The following is a 19,602-nucleotide window of genomic DNA, read 5'->3' as shown; positions in this document are numbered from 1 at the left end:
GCATAGAGCGCCAGATAAATGTGACCCCAAACGTTATGTAAAATGTTCCCAATAAAAGCTTCCACTCAATCCACAAAAAAAGCAAGGTCCCCACTCAGGTCCATCATCTGTTAACGGAAATGTAGGTGGCTTCCATGTTACTGGTAGCACAAAGGCTTTGGAAAAGCAAAATGGCGCCATAACCCTCCAAAGCAAATTCAGCAAATACTCCACTTCCAAATCCAAATGCCCCCCTTCTTTCTGATCCCCCACTGTGCCTAAACAACATTTAGTGCCCACATGTTTGGCATTTCTGTAGTGATGAGAGCCCCTATAATTTACAGGTGCGTGTCTCCAGAAGCATGAGCTGGGCACTACAACATACTGGTCACTACAATGGCAGTTTTGCAATTTTCACTCAGTGACATCAACTGCTGTTTGTTTCTGGAAAACACCCATGGAGTCAAAATCATCATTACTTCTGTAGATAAATTCCCAAAGAGGTATAATTTTCAAAATGGGGTAATTCGAGGGGGGATTTTGCTTTTCTGGCACTCAGGGGCTCGTTATATGGAATCCGCAAATTATTCTAGGAAAATCTGCATTTCAAGAGGCAAATAGCGCTCTGTCCCTCCAGAGTCTCTCCGTATGGCAAAGTAGTACTGTACAGCCACATAAGGGGATATTTCTACATTCAGCAGAAATTGTGGGACAAATTCTGTTGCCATTTTCACTCATTTCCCAGTGTGAAAATGTAAAACTTGGGGCTAACACACAATCTTGGTGGTAAAACTGTAAATTATATTTTCTTCACTGCCCAATGGTATAAGTTTGTGACACACATGTGGTGTCAATATAATCACTGCACCCCTAGATAAATTCATTGAGATGTTTAATTGGTAAAATGGGGTCACTTATGGGGGGTTATGCTGTTCTGTCACCAGTGCAGTAAAATCTGCACTGTAATATGGTGCTACTTCCCTTCTGAGCTTTGCACTGTGCCTCAAAATAAGTTTTCTACCACATATGGGGTATTGGTGAACTCAGGAGAAATTTCACAACAAACTTTGGGATCCATTTTCTCCTTTTGCACTTGTGAAAATACAAAATTTGTAGCTTAAAAAGTTATTTGTGGGAAAAATGGGATTTTTTTTTCACGGCTTAACGTTATAAACTTCTTTGAAGCACCTGTGGGATTAAGGTGCTCAGTACACATCTAGATAAGCTCCATAAGGGGTCTAGTTTCCAAAATGTTGTCACTTGTGGGGGGTTCCACTGTTTAGGCACATCAGGGCAATCCATATCTGGGGATAATCAGTTTACAACCAGAGCCGTGCTAATGCGACTGCTCAGGCTGTAAACTACTGGGGAATGAATGGGAAGCAACGTGCACAGGCTCAGTGATGAGTGGTGACGTCACTGAGTCTGTGCATACTGACAGCATGAACTCCTGTGACCTCAGCATCTCTCCATTACTAAGCCGGGCTTATTGTCACCTTACAATAGAAAGGTGACATTGACCCCTTAGTACCCCACTTGCCACGGCTACAGGGCAAGTGGGAGGAACCCAACAGAGCTCCAGAATAGGCGCATCTAATAGATAAACCTTTTCTGGGCAGCTGCGTGCTGCTATTTTAAGGCTGGGGGGGCAAATTCCATGGCCTCTTACCAGCCTGAGGTATTGGTTAGTATTTTGGCCAAAAGAGATAAAGCCCGCAAGCCACGTCACGGCTCCTCATATTTGCGAGTCCTAACACTAAAATCAAAACAGCTTAACATAGAAAAAATTCAAAAAAACTCATACCACAAGATCTCCAGGTCGGCGCTCTGGAGATTTGTGGTGCCTCCGGAGCACATGTCACCTCCATCAATCCACTTTTGCCATAAACCTGAGAGTCAGGTGACTGCCGAGGTGAACTCTGGTGGATCGAGGCGTCCTCATTGTAGGTTGGGGTACTGTCACGATCCATTTTTGGATCTGTGGCAGATCTGCATTCTCATATTAAACCTTTTTCCTTTGAGGCAATCGGGGGCTAATATCAGTTTTTCCCCCCGGTGGCCGCTGGTGTAATTACATGGCTGGTCAGTTTGCTGATGCAGGTGGTGACCACTCCCACCTTCCTTTAAAAGGTCACCTGATGCTTCAGCTAACTGTTGTTGATACACTTCCTCTTTGGAGACCAATCAAGCTGGAGTCATAAGCTGGCTGAGTGCAGTGGAACTTTAGCTATTACTTTGATCTGGTACCTTACTCGGCTTTCTCTGCTGCAATGCACCGCACAGCAAAGTGTTGTTTGTTTTACCTCATTTGTAACATCTTCCTTTGGTGTTGTATTAGTGCAGCGGTGGGACCAGTATCCGAACTTGCCAATTCCCTACTTAGGGATAGGTGCAGGGCAAATGAGGGCTAAGGTATCCTGCTCTGTGACGGTTTGAAAAAGCTGTATAGGGACGTCAGAATAGACGAGGGCACAGCCTCACGAGAGTGCAGGAGGTGTCCATTTCCCCATCCCCATTCCCTATCGCAGGGCCCACTGTTGTAATTGTGTCCCCAGTGTTCCCTTGTTTGTCTTTCATTTAGTGACCGGCTGTTTGTTGGGTCGTGTCAAACAGGGCCAGTCACTTCGTGACATCATGCTTCTGGAGACACATGTGGCGCCCCTGAGGCTTCAGTCGCCACAGAGGTACTGCACCTTCTCCTAAGGTGTAGTGCCCCACCATCCAGGTAAGGTGGGAACTCCTGACCACGCTCCACACCTGCACCCCACACACAGGATAGTTCAGCAGGGACCCATCCATGCTTTATGCTGGAAAGGTCATAAGGTGCCTTTTGTGGTCCCTGGCTTCGTAACACGAGAGGTGCTGGTGAGGCGGGTGGAGTTAGATATAAAAGAAAGGGAAGGTGTAGGATTTCAGGTCAGTCTGACAGAAGTCAGTCTGGGGTGAGTCCCAGAGAGAACGCAGGCTGACAGCAGGTCAGCCTGAGAGGAGCTCAAGGCGGAGGAAGGCAGTCAGTCAGGAGAGGCTGAGGACTGGTCTTAGTGGAACGAGCTCCTCAGGGAAGGAAGAGAAGGAGAAAGAGACGTAGACTGAAGACTACAGATTCCATAAGAGAGAGAGAACGGAACAAAGGAGAATAGAAGGACGGTGGGAAGCAGGTTGAGAAAGAGAGAGAGAACCCTTCCAGTCCAGAGAGCGCAAAGGCCGGGGCCCGGTCCCCGAGGTTGATTGGAACTTAGTGGCTCACTACTCCTCCGGTGTTGCCGGACATAAACGCCTTGCTCCCATCATAGACTTGGGACACAACAGAAACTGAATAGAGAGCCGGGACGCAGTGAGGAGTCCCCGAAGCAGGCTACAGCTGTCTGTCATACAAGTAAAGACTAGGAACACCTAGAGAGAGGCATTCCAGGGTAACGAAGTACTGGAGTGCTTCGCACCTAAAGGCGCATTGGAGGAGTCGTTCAGTAAGGTACATGTTGGCGGAGTGTGGAAGGGAGAATCCTATCCTGCCTGGAGGTTGGCTGGAGCCCTGACCTGGAGAACACAGTATGGAGGCAGGCAGTTGTGTGAACTGCAAACAGTGAGTAAAGCTTTGGAACCGCTCACCCTGGTGTCCTCCAGTTATTCCAGTACCACTACACCTGGGTACCAGCCTCCATACCATTCTGCGCCTCTCCTCATCCATTGCACCTACACTGCCCTGGGACTACAGCTCCACCTGTGGGGAGCTATACCATCTCTGCTACACCACACCATCAGTCCCAGCAGATCTGTATGCAGCGTTGGCTTACCATCTTACTTGCCAAACACCACGGGTGGCGTCACAAACTATTCATATAAACTTTAACACCATTAACATCACCGCCATTGATATTGGGCGCCCAGGGCCACGGACCGGGTCACCGCAGCAGTGACACATTCCCGCCTTGACACCGGCCCGGAACCGAGTACCCCGCTGCCCTGGGTGTGCAAGGGCGACCCACATGCACCTATAAATTATAGGGGCTCTCATCACTACAGAAATGCCAAACATGTGGGCACTAAATGTTTAGGCACAGTGGTGATCAGAAAGGAGGGGGGGCATTTGGATTTGGAAGTGGAGCATTTGCTGAATTTGTTTTGGAGGGTTTGCATTTCCAGAGCTTTTGTGCTACCAGTAACGAGGAAGCCCCTACATTTCTGTTAACAGATGATGGATTTGAGTTGGGATTTGTTTGTTTTTTTGTGGATTGAGTGAAAGTTTTATTGGGAACATTTTACATAACATTTGTGATCACTTTTACCTGGCGCTCTACACTGAGAACTTACTTGGGGGTTTCCACATGATTCAGCTGAAACCCCTGATTAATCTATTCAATATAATGAGGCAGCAGAGTTTCTCTGGACTCTGTCTGACCTCTGTTCAGTAGTGTCCTATTCAGAAGTGCACAAAACTGTGCAATCCTAGCAAGACGGACACCCCTGGATCACAGGTCATATGGGGTCCACAGTGACTAAATCTGCCTCGTTATAGGGAATTTTCCACCGGGGGTTCTGTCTGAATCACGTATTTCTGAGATTTACATGGAAACCTCAGCGTAAGTGCTCAGCGCATAGCGCAGGATAAATGTGCGCTGAGCCTTACTGTGATCTTTGGGAGGGAGAATGAAAAAAATCAACAGTAGGTGAAGAATTGATTTACTTTTTACGCCATTCGGTATAGGTGATTAGGCGACTTTATTCTTCAGGTCGGTGCGACTACAGTGATAACAGATTTATATTGGGTTTTTATGCTCGGCTGCTGTCACACATTAAAAGACTCTTTTTATTGCGAAAACTACTTTTTGCATCACTATATTTTGAGAGCTATGTTTTTTCGTGTTTTGACTGACAGTCATGCGTAGGCTTGTTTTTTGCAGGACAAGCTGATGTAATATTGGTACCATTTTTGGGCACATGACATTTTTTGATCACTTTCTATTCTGATATTTGGGAGACAGAATGAACAAACACCAGCAATTCAGGAATTGCGTTTTTGGTTTTTTTTAAACTGTTCATTGTGTAGTATACCTGGTAAGGCAGCTTTATTCTTCAGGTCAGTACGATTACAGCGATAACTAGAGTTGAGCGAAACGGGTCGGTCAAATTGAAAAGTTGGCGACTTTAGCTGAAGTCGTGTTTCATGAAACAAAACCCGACCATAGCATGAGGTGGGCCACGAGGTCGGCGACCAGAGCGCCAACGTCGCGTTTCAAAAGATGCTTCCAACGTCCTTTTTCAGCCAATGATGGAGGACGCACACTGTGGGCAACGCGATGACATAGGCATCGGTCACCACCATCTTTGAGAAGGGCATGCTAGTGATTGGCTGGCTTTGTGTGGCATCACAGGGGCTATAAAAGGGCGTGCACGCCGACCGCCATCTTACTTCTGTCGATCTTAGCATTAGGGAGAGATTCAGAATAAGGGAGAGCATTAGGCAGGGAAGAAGAACCAAAGAACTGCTCCTGCTGTTAGCGATTTCCACTTGCAACACAACAGTTTGTGTGCAGTGACAGGGGAGGCTCTATTTTTGTGCTTCAGCTCTGTTTGTTATTAGGCTGCCTTATAAGGCTCCCTCATAGCTGCATTGCTGTTTGTACACTGCTGTGCAAACTGCTTTTTTTAAAAGCAAAAATACTTTTCTTTGTTAGCTTTGTACTAGGCAAGGCGGACTTCCCGGAGTGGACCCTCTGGATTGTGACACCGAAGGACCCCAGACGAGCAACCAGGTGGAACCGACCCCTATACAGGGATCGTTAGGAGCAGGTCCAGGGGTTCGAATGCCACGGTAGCCGGAACCAAGAGGGGCGACGCGGAGTGGAGTGCGGGGACTAACACGGGAAGGCAGGTCTGGAGAAGAACAGTAGACACAAACATGGGTAGGCTAGACTGGAACAGGACTGCAGGTGCGGACACGGACAGGCAGGACCAGAGTAGGACAGCAGGTATGGACACGGGTAGGCTGGACTGGAACAGGACTGCAGGTGCGGACACGGACAGGCAGGACCGGAGTAGAACAGCAGGTACGGACACGGGTAGGCTGGACTGGAACAGGACTGCAGGTGCGGACACGGACAGGCAGGACCGGAGTAGGACAGCGGGTACGGACACGGGTAGGCTGGACTGGAACAGGACTGTAAGGAAGCACAAGGCAGTGAGAGCGAGAGGAAGCTGCAAGGTAATCCACAGGACCTGGATGGAAGTCTGAAACAACAACGATCAGACGCCTCCCTTAAGGGAGGGCAGCCTGATATAGCTGCAGATGTGCCCCGATTGGTCCGGCGGTGCTACCAGGTCAGGGCACCGCTGGCCGATAAGATCAAAGGCAGAGGGCCGGCCGCGGCATATGGTGCATGCGCAGAGCACGCAATGACATCACAGGCCGCGGGCCGGTCAGAGGAGGACAGCAACGCTGGAGCAGGGGAGAGCGAGGCAGAGGCGCCGGGTAAGAATGAGTGCTTGCGACGGGAGGGGCGGCGCATGGCTGGAGGCACGGGGGCCATGACAGTCTTCCTCTTTTCTGCACAGTTACCAAGCGTTCATTTTTCCACCCTTTTGTGTGTGCAGCAGTCCTGCTTATTAGGCTGCCTGCGTCCATACTTGGACTGAGAGCATCATTGTCAGCGTCCTCAAATCTCTAGTGAGATCCAAATTCTCACCAATCCTATAGACACCCTCCACCTTGTCATACACCATCCAATTTCAGCCTGTTACATTGAGGTGTAGTCTCTCCTGGGCCTGAGACAATAGTTCTGCGTCCTCAAATCTATAGTGAGATTCAAATTCTCACCAATACTAGATACAGCTTCTACCTTGCTTTACAGTACCATATAGCTGGTGGTATTTTGGGTACATTTTCACAAAAATGAGGAAGTATGGTGGAAGACGCCATGGAAGTGGGCGGAGGTTGCCAGCTGGTCCTGATGGTGGTGGTGCATCTGTTAGTAGTGGCAAAAGCACAATAGCACCTAAGGCAGGAGGTGTTGAGCCTGCGTCATCGTCTGGCTCCACAAGGCCTCGAAGGCTCTCTTTTCTGGGAGTAGGTAAACCGCTTTTAAAGCCGGAGCTTCAGGAACAAGTTTTGGCTTAGATTGCTGACACAGCCTCCAGCTCTCTCGCCGCCTCTTCTGAAGTTTCAAAAAATAAAAGCACTGAGTCGTCAGTGGAGGCTCCAGGTCAGGAGCAACACCTTTCCTTGTGTCCTTCAACCCTACCAAAAGTGAAGGATGTGGCAGGCCACACTACCGATTACTCCATGGAGCTCTTTTCACATACCATGCCTGGGGTAGAAAGTCAAATCATGAATTCCCCCCAGTCCAAGATGAATCTGACATGGAGTGCACTGATGCACAGCCACTGCTAGATTTTTCTGCTGGTACATTCACTCAGAGCACTACATTGTCCTCGCAGTGTACTGAGGCAGAATCAGACCCTGATGAAACTCAGGTGCCCCTTCCCGCATACTATACCACCTTACACGGTGACACAGAGGAAGGTGCACATGAAATTGAAGAGGAGGTGATGGATGTCCCAATTGTTGACCCAGATTGGCATCCATTGGGGGAAGAGGGTGCCGCTGCCAATAGCTCAGAAGAGGAGGAGGATCTGTAGCAGGCAACGACATCGCAACAGCTGTTATCTGGCAGGACTGTAGCAGTCCAAAAACGGGTTACAAAAACCAAAAGAGTTGCAGGACAGCATGGCCAGACGGTCAAAATAGCACAGCGTGCAAGGCCTCAAAATGTCTTCCATAGTAGGAACAGTGCAGTGTGGCACTTTTTTGAACAAAACCTTTGCCTGATCATTAGGATTATCTGTAAGAAGTGCGCAAAGACCTTTAGCCGAGGGAAAAATCTGAGAAATTTGAATACCAGTTGCATGCTTAGACATTTAGCCACCATGCACTTGCAAGCGTGGACGGACTACCAAACCTCACGTACCACATGTGCAACTGCTCCGAATGAAGGTAGTCAGCAATGCTACATTGCTTCTCCCACTGTAAACCCACCGGTTAGCACACCACCAGCAGGAAATGTCGAGGTGTCGTCGCAAGGGCAAAGCAGTCATGGAATCACAATGTTATAGCTACGAAAGACTGAATCTAGGCCACCACCAACACCATCACCAACCCTCTCTCAGTCCGTCATGTCCACCGCTAGTTCCACCATATGCAGCTCTCAAGTTCAGCTCACCCTACCAGAGACTATGAGTAGGACAAGAAAGTATTCATCCTCTCATCCATGTACACTGGGTTTGAACGCCCACATTGCCAAACTAATCTCGTTAGAGATGATGCCCTACCGGTTGGTTGAAAGCAAAGCTTTCCAAGAGCTCATGGCCTATGCAGTACCACGCTATGACCTACCCAGTCGGCACTTCTTTTCGCGAAAAGCCATCCCAGCCCTCCATGTGCATGTGAAAGATCGCATTGTCCATGCACTCAAGCAATCAGTGAGTGGAAAGGTGCACCTCACAACAGATGCATGGTCCAGTAGGCATGGCCAGGACCGTTACATGTGCATCACTGCGCAGTGGGTTAATGTGGTGGATGCAGGGTCCTCAGGGGACAGCGGCGGAGGGACAGTGCTGCCTAGCCCACGGTATAGGAAACAGTTGGCTGTAGGCGTTCGACCCTCCTCCTCCTCCAGAAGCGAAAGCACATCCACAGAGCGCAGTCACACGAGCACTCCATCTGCAGCTGCCAGTGTTGCACATGAGGTGTACCACTATCAAACAGCTAGTGGTAAGCATCAGCAGGCTGTGTTGAAGATGATGTGTTTGGGCGACAACAGACACACCGCGGAGGTACTGGCCGACTACTTGCAGCTACAAACTGAGTCGTGGCTGGGCAGTCTACATCTTGAGGCAGGCAAGGTAGTTAGTGATAACGGGCGTAATTTTGTGGCAGCCAGAGCCCTTTCAAAACTCAGCCACATACCTTGCTTGGCTCACACCTTGAACCTGATGGTGCAGTGCTTCCTCAATAATTATCCGGAGTTAACAGCCCTGCTCCATAAGGTGCGAAGACTGTGCTCGCACATCCGCTGGTCGCCCGTACACTCCAGTCGCATGCAGAAGCTGCAGCGATTGCTCCACCTTCCCAAGCACCGCCTAATTATCGACGTTGCAACAAGGTGTAACTCCACCCTGCACATGGTTCAGAGGCTGTGCGAACAGAGGCAGGCTGTAATTCATTTGTGGGAGGATACACGGGAAGGCAGTTTGCAGGCAGACATGGAGTTGTCTGGTGTGCAGTGGTCCAAGCTGAAAGACCTCTGTAAACTCCTTCAGTGTTTTGAGGAATGCACACGGCTGGTAAGCGCAGACGATGCCATCATAAGCATGAGCATCCCACTTATGCGTCTGCTCATGCAAACGTTTTAACGAAAACCTTTTTTAAAAATGTTGACACAAATAGCTATATTCCTTTTAGTAGCGGTCATTTCGGGAAATGGTTGAGGAACATTCCCGGAAACCAATATAGAAGAATCAGAAAGAATTGTACTGATACGAAGGTTTTTGTGGATCAAGCTGGAATATTAAGAAATAGGTTTATTGATAAAAAATACCCTGATAATTTACTTACAAATGCCTTCAATAACTGCATTAATTTATCTCAAGATAGTCTTATTAATGGCACTAAAATGGTTAAACCAAAAAACAATAAATTTATGACTAATTTTATTACGCAATTCTGTTTTGAACATACAGAAATTAGAAAAATTCTGAGCAGCAACTGGCATATTTTATTAAATGATCCCATATTGCAGAAATTCCTCCCAAACAACCCTGGTGTAACATTCAGAAGAGCTCCCACCATTAAAAGTGTGGTGGCTCCTAGCCGGTTAAAAAATGCAAAGAATGGTAATGAGTTTTTATCTGCATTTAAAATTCCCCTCAAGGGTATTTATAGATGCGGCAAGAGGAATTGTCTTTGCTGTACATGTATTGCACATAAAGATAAGAGCTTTAAATCTACCAGCACTAACGAAGTTTTCCCTATTAAGGATTTTCTTTGTTGCACCACTGACTTTGTGATTTATTTGATTGAGTGTGAATGCGGGAAACAATATGTGGGTAGGACTGTCCAGCCACTGCATTTAAGAATTAATTCCCACAGATACAATATCAAAAAAGGTTTTTTAAAGCATGGTCTCTCCAGACATTGTACGGTCGAACATAATAAAAATCCAAATAGTTTGAGAATCAGTCCCATTGAACATATTCCGGACAATATTACTGATAGAATAGGATTATTAAATAGGAAGGAGGTCTTCTGGATCTACAGGCTGAATACCTTAAGACCTAATGGTCTCAATGAAATTACTGAGGTTTTTCTGTGAAGTCAAACTAATATTTTTTCTCCCAGTTGGGATAATTATTGTGGACCGATTTCCTATTTAATAATGTTGATTTTTATACATCTTTTTACTATAATGCATTTTTTATTGTTGCGACTTTATGGTTAATTCTAGTCGCTGTCCCCTGTACTTGTTATGTGTCTAAACCCCTTTATGTTGTGCTATGTGCAGCGCTGTTACTTAAAAATTATTTCTCTGTTACATCAATTTATTAGTCTCCCACATCCAGGGATTTATACTTCGCGCTGTCAATTTATGCGACTCCTCCGCTCTTCATTCTTTTTTCTTTCCTCCCTCTGGATGCGATCCTTCTCCTTTGAACGATCTGGGTGCTTTCTCTTCTCGGGTTCGTTTCCCTCTCCTACGCACCACTGACCTTGTGTCTGTAGAAATATATTGCCTTTTCCGAGCGTTCCCCCCCCCCCCCCTTTCTTTAACCTGGTCTCAGACATGGTTTTCCTCCTGTGCCTTTTTCCACGTGTATCTGACTTTGTTATTTTTATAAACTAGTATTTTTTTACATTGTGTCCCATTTCCCACGGCGTCTTTTTAATTGATCAAATACACTTTTTCATTTCCATTTTATTATCATTAATAAAGTTTTTATTTTATTTTTAATAGATAAAATCGTTTTTACCAGATTTCAAAATCGGATTATTAAATATTTATATATTTTATACAAAAAATCATCCATATATATATTCTTTTCCTTATCTATATATTCTTTCTCCTTTTTCTTTTCTTCTTTTCTTCTTTTCTTCTCTTCTTCTCTTTCTTTCTTTCCTTTTTTCTTTTTGATATCTAATCTGCACATTTAGAGTGATGGTCTGGGTACTGGCCACTGCTCGCTTCTGACTCTGTTTTTCTGGTTCTGTCCAAGTTCTTCCCATTTTTACTTCCTCTTTTTTCTTTCCCCTTTTTTCTTTCTTTTTTCACTTTTTTTCTTTTTCTAATTACCTGGAATTATATTAAAAGTATTAATTTTGTTGGAAATAATAAGTTTTTAACCAATTTTAACATCACAATACTGATGAACTTTGACTTTTGTCTTCCTTGCAACATGTGACCCTTGGCGCCAATTTTTGAACTGTGTATATATAAAACCGGCGATGTCTATACATGTCATCCCCTGAGGAAGAAGTTGTTAACTTTGAAACGCGTTGGGAATAAATGTATAAAGCACACCACTTGTGAGGAGTGATGGTCTGGCAGCGCACGCTTAATCCATAAAAGATCTTTTCTTTGAATCTCATGCAAACTTTGACGCACATTAAGGAGCAGGCGTCTGCAGCCGATGAGGAGGAGGGAAGCCTTGATGACAGTCAGCCATTGTCTGCTCAGGGAAGTCTCGTGGAGGAGGAAGAGGAGGAGGATGATGGGGATGATTATTTTGGGGAGGAGGATGCTTCTCAGGGGGCAAGAAAAAATGTTGGCGTGGCAAAGTCAGGTACAGGGTTTGTGCGTGACTGGAGGGATGTTGATTTGCCAGAAAATGCTCCTCCACCCAGCACTCGCAGTGCATCATTGACAACTGGAACATTGGCCCACATGTCTGATTATGCCTTGCAGATCCTAAAAAGGGACCCCTGCATTGCCAAAATGATGAACGATGACGACTACTGGTTGGCCAGCATCCTGGACCCACGCTATAAAGGCAAATTCCAAAACATCATGCCACAGGAGAACCTAGAGCTAATATTGGCTAACAAACAAGCAACTCTGGTAAACTGTTTGTTTGAGGCATTCCCAGCACACAGCGGCGGTGATGTTTTTCCAACGAGCCGTAGGGGGCAACATGAAAGAGGTGTTCATGGTGCACACAGCCAAAGTGGCGTTGGACACAGGGGTTTCATGACCATGTTGTGGACTGATTCTTCAAGTACCGCTCACACGACGGGTAATACTGCATTGATCGAAAGTGACAGGAGACAGCAGTTGTCAACTATGGTAACAAACTAATTCTCCTCCCATATCGATGTTCTCCCTCACCGGTCATTCCCCTTTGACTATTGGGCCAGTAAACTTGATACCTGGCCTGAACTGGCACAATATGCTTTACAGGAGCTCGCTTGCCCTGCTGCTAGTGTTTTATATGAACGAGTCTTCAGTGCTGCTGGATCAATCCTGACAGAAAAAAGAGCCCGTCTGTCGACCCAAAATGTTGATGATCTAACCTTCATTAAAATGAACCATGCATGGGTTTCAAAGGATTTTGTCCCACCCTCCCCTGCTGACACGTAAGTTGCCAGAAAAATGGCATATGTTGACAAAAGCAAGCCATTTTCCCACCTCCCTAACAGGGCTGCCTCCTCCCACAGGGCCAGGGTCACCACCTGGCGTACGCACCCGTGCGAGTGCCGTTGCCCTGGACAGGTGGGTGGGCACACTCTTTGGCAACATCACTGGCACAAGGTCCCTCATAGTACAATCAAGTGTCTCTGACGGTGGGGGTGCACACCCGCCATCAGACACACCGGCGTACAATGAGGGGCCCTTTGCCTGTAACACCGCCCACGAGTGGGGCCCCCCTGCTTGCTTAGGGCACCAGCACTTACAGTACATACCTCTCCTTGCTCCACCACTGTGTAGTCTCGCCTGTTAAATACTTCACTGGGACTGCCAATACAAATTTGGTTAAATGATAGATGATGGTTAAGACGTAACTATGCCCTGCCCTGCTGGGCTCTATCTTCAGATGATCAATGGCATCCATTTGTTATGGACATCGACTCACAATGAGATGCAGTGGTAATTATCATCAGCTTTCACGGTTTTCCGACTCACAGACGTGTGACATTCCTGCCCACATTTTTAAATGTGTTCTCTCATGCCAATCCAATACAATCGCCTGTGGCTTGTCTTTTGCACTCCAAAGTTACCTGACAGATCATGATAGGCAGTGAGGACAATATCTACATCTGTCCCTGTGATCACAATTTTATGGAGATGAGTAACGGTGATGGGTTCCACGGTACTGCGATACAGCAAAGCTTTCTTCACAAGAACTGTATTCTCTGTCTCCACAGACAAAGTAATTGAGGGTCAGCATCACCTCTGAGAATTCTCCCTGGAGTTTTTCCCGTGATTATTAATTCCAAAATTTCTGCAATCACTCGACTTTCCGTCTGTACTTGTATCCATCTTGTTTCCTCTTGCGGAGATTCTGGACTGTCTTACTGAGACTGAAATATATATGAAGATTGAAAAATACCCCAACAGTGTACGCTGGTGTACGCTTCGAATACATAACCCTTTTTCTACTTTTTAGATTCTTGTATAATCCATACTGAGGCTGTGTGTCTTTGTCGGACTCAAGAAATATACACGCAAATTTTTAATGTTTAAACTATGCTATGTATACTTGCTATCCAGTGATACTGTACCCTTTCTCAACTTTCTACAATCACGTTGAATCCATACTGGGCCTAAGAACGTCTGAGTCTGCCTGCTGATTTAGAGATGAGCGGTGTTCGAGTCGACCTGTTCGCCAAGTTAAAATTTCAGCTGTTTTGGGCGGTGTTCGAGCTGTTCGTCGAACTCAACCACTTTGCTTAAAATTCGGCTGTTCGAGGTTCCGTTCGAGAACGGTTCGTTCACCAAAAGCGTAGCTTCATTTTCACATTAATAATGGTTTTCAATGTTAATGGACAGTTTCATGACATTGTAGCGGTGTCTGGTATCCAGCGGTGTAGTACACCTGTCAATGAGCTGCACCGTGTGTGTTTCTAATTATTTTTTACCGCTTCTTGTACAGAAAATCCTTTTGGGCTTGTAGCACTGTCTGCTACTCAGCAGAGGAGCCCACCAGTGAACCTAGCTATGCCGCCTGTTTATGAAAGAGCCAGTTTTTGACTGCATTTAGCACAGTTAATACTTTGGGCCTAGTAACTGTGTCTGCTACTCATCAGAGGAGCCCACCCGTGAACCAAGCTGTGCCGCCCTGTTTATGTAAGAACCTTTTTTAACTCCATTTAGCCAAGTGAATACTTTGGGACTAGTCCCAGTGTCTACTGCTCAGCAGAGTTGCCCACCCATGAAGAAAGCTATGCCGCCTGTTTATGTAAGAACTGCGTGCTACTCAGCATAGGAGCCCAGCTGTTAAGCAAGCTATAGCACCTGTGGTTTGGACACTTAATTTTTTCATTTTTTCTGGAATGCCGGTTAGGCCTAATTCCAGAATTCCAGTTGACCTGCACTTACTGGGAAATCCTCGTTTACGGTGAAGAATTGGAATCCCAGATCCCCATCACTAACGGGGTTCAGCAGATTATCTGCACCTGTAAACGACACGCTGGACCTTTCAGTGTAGCGCGCATGCAGCCCCGGACATGTAAGGGCATGACAGACCTGTTATTGCTCGATCTCGCGTGCCAGAGCCTCGTGTGTCCCTCTAGTAAGCTTGACGCCAACTGCGGGGGCATGCTGGAGTCTCGTTCGTTAACGGAATTAAGCTGACAAATCACTAGCACAACTAAAAACGGACATCCACCACCACCCACAGAAATGACAAAGCTTGCAATCTGTCCATCTTTTCTGTAGCTGGCATGGTTGAGGTTTCCCGGGTGGAGTCGAATTAAGCCTCAGGCTCCACTCCTGGTGGTGCCCTTCTGGACATTCCTTTAAGGTTCAGCTTTGCAACCATACTGCCCCCGGAAACCAAACACTTTGCCTTCATGGATGCTGTTCGGAGGTTCGAGGGAATAACGCCGCCCGATCGGCAGTTGGCCTAATTTATGGTGGGAAGTCCTGCGGTATATGATCGTCTTCGACTTCAGATTTTTACTGTTTTTTGGTATTTTACATTTTTATTCCAGCCTTTCTTGACTATATAAGGGCATGACATGCCTATATCTGTGTCTCCTCCTCCTCCTTTTACTCCTCCACCTCTTTTTGTAGTTGCCCTTTTCCATATGTTATTTTTGTATTCTGAGCATTTTGTCTGCTTTGAGACACCTTTTATGGTGTTTTGTAATTGTTTTCTGTGTGTTTGTATGTGTTTGTCTGCCCTTATTTTCAATGGTGTTCAATGCTGTTCGACAAACATTCGACGAACCAAAAAGAACTGGAACACTAGCAGAGTGGCTCAACGCCACTCCTGAATATATAGACGTACATTTTTAAAGTTAAAACTATGCTATATATACCTGGTATCTGGGGATACTGTACCCTTTCTGCCAGGAAGTCCTACTCCACCCACCACTCTAAGTGTATCATTGACACCTGGATAGAGTTGAGCGAAACGGGTCGAAAAAATTCAAAAGTCGCCGACTTTTGGCAAAGTCGGGTTTCATGAAACGAAACCCGACCCTAGGATGAGGTCGGCCACGAGGTCGGCGACTTACGCGCCAAAGTCGCGTTTCAAAAGTTTGTTTTGCGCTCTTTTTCAGCCAATCAGGATCCAAGGACACTGTGGGCAACGTGATGACCTAGGCACGGGTCACCACCATCTTTCAGAAGGGCATGCAAGTGATTGGCTTGCTTTGGTGGGCGTCACAGGGGGTATAAAAGGGTGTGCACGCCGACCGCCATCTTAATTCTGCCGATCTCAGTAAAGGGAGAGGTTGCTGCTGATTCTGTAGGGAGAGCGTTAGGCAGGGAAGAAGACAAAAGAACTGCTTCTGCTGCTAGCGATTTGGCCTGCACAACACACAAGTCACTGTGTGTGCAGTGCAAGGGGAGGCTATATTGTGGTGTATCAGTGGTGTTGGTTGTTGGGCTGCCTTCTAAGGCTTCCTGACACGCTGGCATTGCTGTTTACCCACTGCTCCGCAAACTGCTTTTTTAAAAGCAATCCAATCTCCCTTATCCTCTAGTCACTTTTGTCACAGCTGTGCCATCGAGCGTGTCACATAGCGCTCAGATATCAGTGGGCCTCACACAATCTACAAGTGTCCAGTGTCCAAAAGTGTACGCAGAGATTCAAAATCTCCATTATCCTCTCGTCACTTTGGTCACAGGCAGCTGTGCCATCGAGCGTGTCACATAGCGCTCAGATATCAGTGGGCCTCACACAATCTACAAGTGTCCAGTGTCCAAAAGTGTACGCAGAGATTCAAAATCTCCATTATCCTCTCGTCACTTTGGTCATAGGCAGCTGTGCCATCGAGCGTGTCACATAGCGCTCAGATATCAGTGGGCCTCACACAATCTACAAGTGTCCAGTGTCCAAAAGTGTACGCAGAGATTCAAAATCTCCATTATCCTCTCGTCACTTTGGTCACAGGCAGCTGTGCCATCGAGCGTGTCACATAGCGCTCAGATATCAGTGGGCCTCACACAATCCACAAGTGTCCAGTGTCCAAAAGTGTACGCAGAGATTCAAAATCTCCATTATCCTCTCGTCACTTTGGTCACAGGCAGCTGTGCCATCGAGCGTGTCACATAGCGCTCAGATATCAGTGGGCCTCACACAATCTACAAGTGTCCAGTGTCCAAAAGTGTATGCAGAGATTCAAAATCTCCATTATCCTCTCGTCACTTTGGTCACAGGCAGCTGTGCCATCGAGCGTGTCACATAGCGCTCAGATATCAGTGGGCCTCACACAATCTACAAGTGTCCAGTGTCCAAAAGTGTACGCAGAGATTCAAAATCTCCATTATCCTCTCGTCACTTTGGTCACAGGCAGCTGTGCCATCGAGCGTGTCACATAGCGCTCAGATATCAGTGGGCCTCACACAATCTACAAGTGTCCAGTGTCCAAAAGTGTACGCAGAGATTCAAAATCTCCATTATCCTCTCGTCACTTTGGTCACAGGCAGCTGTGCCATCGAGCGTGTCACATAGCGCTCAGATATCAGTGGGCCTCACACAATCTACAAGTGTCCAGTGTCCAAAAGTGTACGCAGAGATTCAAAATCTCCATTATCCTCTCGTCACTTTGGTCACAGGCAGCTGTGCCATCGAGCGTGTCACATAGCGCTCAGATATCAGTGGGCCTCACACAATCTACAAGTGTCCAGTGTCCAAAAGTGTACGCAGAGATTCAAAATCTCCATTATCCTCTCGTCACTTTGGTCACAGGCAGCTGTGCCATCGAGCGTGTCACATAGCGCTCAGATATCAGTGGGCCTCACACAATCTACAAGTGTCCAGTGTCCAAAAGTGTACGCAGAGATTCAAAATCTCCATTATCCTCTCGTCACTTTGGTCACAGGCAGCTGTGCCATCGAGCGTGTCACATAGCGCTCAGATATCAGTGGGCCTCACACAATCCACAAGTGTCCAGTGTCCAAAAGTGTGTGCAGAAATTCTAAATCTCCCCTGTCCTATAGACACCTTGTACATTGTTTTACATTACTATATAGTTTGTTGGATTTTGTCTACATTTCTACCAAAAATGAGGAAGGCTGGTGGAAGAGGCCGTGGAATTGGGCGGGGGTTGGCGGCTGGTAATGATGGTGTTGGTGGTGGATCTGATGGTAGTGGCAAGAGCAAAATAGGACCGAATGCAGGAGGTGCTGACCCTGCGTCATCGTCTGGCTACATAAGGCCTCGAACGCTTAGTTTTCTAGGAGTTGGCAAACCGCTTTTAAAGGCAGAGCATCAGGAAAAAGTTTTGTCTTACATTGCTGACTCAGCCTCCAGCTCTATCGCCTCCTCTTCTTCAGTTGTAAAAAGTAAAAGCACTGAGTCGTCATTGGAGGCTCATGTTCATGAACCACACCTTTCCTTGTGTCCTTCACCCCAACCAAGATTGAAGGATGACGCAGGCCATACTACTGATTACTCCATGGAGCTGTTTTCACATACCATGCCTGGATTATCAAGTCAAATGGTGAATTACCCAGGCCAAGATGAATCTGACATGGAGTGCACTGATGCACAGCCGCTGATGGATGATTCTGCTGGTACATTCACTCAGAGCACTACATTGTCCTCGCAGTGTACAGAGCCAGATTTTGACCCTGATGAGACTCAGGTGCCCCTTCCCGCACACTATACCACCATACACGGTGACACAGAGAAAGGTGCACATGACATAGAAGAGGAGGTGATGGATGTCCCAATTGTTGACCCAGATTGGCATCCATTGGGGGAAGCTCAGATGAGGAGCATCCACAGCAGACATCGACATCGCAACAGCTGTTATCTGGCAGGCCCGGAGCACTCCAAAGACAGGTTCCAAACATCAAAAGAGTTGCTGGACAGCTTGTCCAGAGGGTCAAAAGATCACAGCGTGCTAGGCCGCAAAATGTCTGCCAAAGTAGGAAGAGTGCAGTGTGGCACTTTTTTGAACAAAATCCTCATGATCAGGCCAAGGTTATCTGTAAGAAGTGCGCAAAGACCTTTAGCCGAGGGAAAAATCTGAAAAATTTGAATACCAGTTGCATGCTTAGACATTTAACCAGCATGCACTTGCAAGCGTGGACACAACACCAAACCTCAAGTGCCACATGTGCAACTGATCACAACGAAGGTAGTCAGCAACGCTACATTGTTTCCCCCACTGTAAGCCCACCGGTTAGCACAGCAGCAAATGTTGAGGTGTCGTTGCAAGGCCACAGCAGTCAGGGAATCCCACTGTTATATCAACGAAAGACTGATTCTAGGCCATCAGAAAGAACACCAACTCCATCACCATCATCAACCCTCTCTCAGTCCGCCCTGTGCACCTCACAACTGATGCATGGTCCAGTCGGCATGGCCTGGCCATTACGTGTCCATCACTGCGCACTGGGTTAATGTGGTGGATGCAGGGTCCACAGGGGACAGCGGTGGTGGGACAGTGCTGCCTAGCCCACGGTATAGGAAACAGTTGGCTGTAGGCGTTCGACCCTCCTCCTCCTCCTCCAGAAGCGAAAGCTCGTCCACAGAGCGCAGTCGTACGAGCACTCCATCTGCAGCTGCCACTGTTGCACACGATGTGTCCCCCTATCGAGCAGCTAGTGGAAAGCGTCAGCAGGCTGTGTTGCAGATGATGTGTTTGGGCGACAGACACACCGCCGAGGTGCTGGCCGAGTACTTGAAGCGACAAACTGAGTCATGGCTGGGCAGTGTACATCTTGAGGCAGGCAAGGTAGTTAGTGATAACGGCCGTAATTTTGTGGCAGCCATAGCCCTTTCAAAACTCAGCCACATACCTTGCTTGGCTCACACATTGAACCTGGTGGTGCAGTGCTTCCTCAAAAATTATCCGGAGTTAACAGCCCTGCTCCAGAAGGTGCGAAGACTGTGCGCACACATCCGCCGGTCGCCTGTACACTCCGTTCGTATGCAGAAGCTGCAGCGATTGCTCCA

At 47.1% G+C, this 19,602-nt stretch overlaps 2 long non-coding RNA genes across 3 annotated transcripts in view; one reads left to right on the top strand and one right to left on the bottom strand.

Moving 5' to 3' along the window:
* Positions 1 to 19,602, top strand: part of LOC141082737 (uncharacterized) — a 65,846-nt gene that overhangs the window by 15,932 nt on the left and 30,312 nt on the right. The gene's annotated exons all lie outside the window — the stretch shown is intronic.
* Positions 11,170 to 19,602, bottom strand: part of LOC141082738 (uncharacterized) — a 50,406-nt gene continuing 41,973 nt past the window's right edge. For both annotated transcript variants that reach the window (XR_012230568.1, XR_012230569.1), the window contains exon 2: positions 11,170 to 11,321. This is a non-coding gene — a long non-coding RNA (uncharacterized lncRNA). The remainder of the gene's footprint in view (positions 11,322 to 19,602) is intronic.

The sequence above is a fragment of the Dendrobates tinctorius genome, unplaced genomic scaffold (assembly GCF_039654945.1).
Source record: "Dendrobates tinctorius isolate UK_male_01 unplaced genomic scaffold, ASM3965494v1 ptg000019l, whole genome shotgun sequence".
In the NCBI taxonomy this organism is placed as follows: domain Eukaryota; kingdom Metazoa; phylum Chordata; class Amphibia; order Anura; family Dendrobatidae; genus Dendrobates; species Dendrobates tinctorius.
The sequence above is the reverse complement of the archived record's forward strand: the minus strand, read 5'-3'. Positions and strand labels throughout refer to the sequence as shown.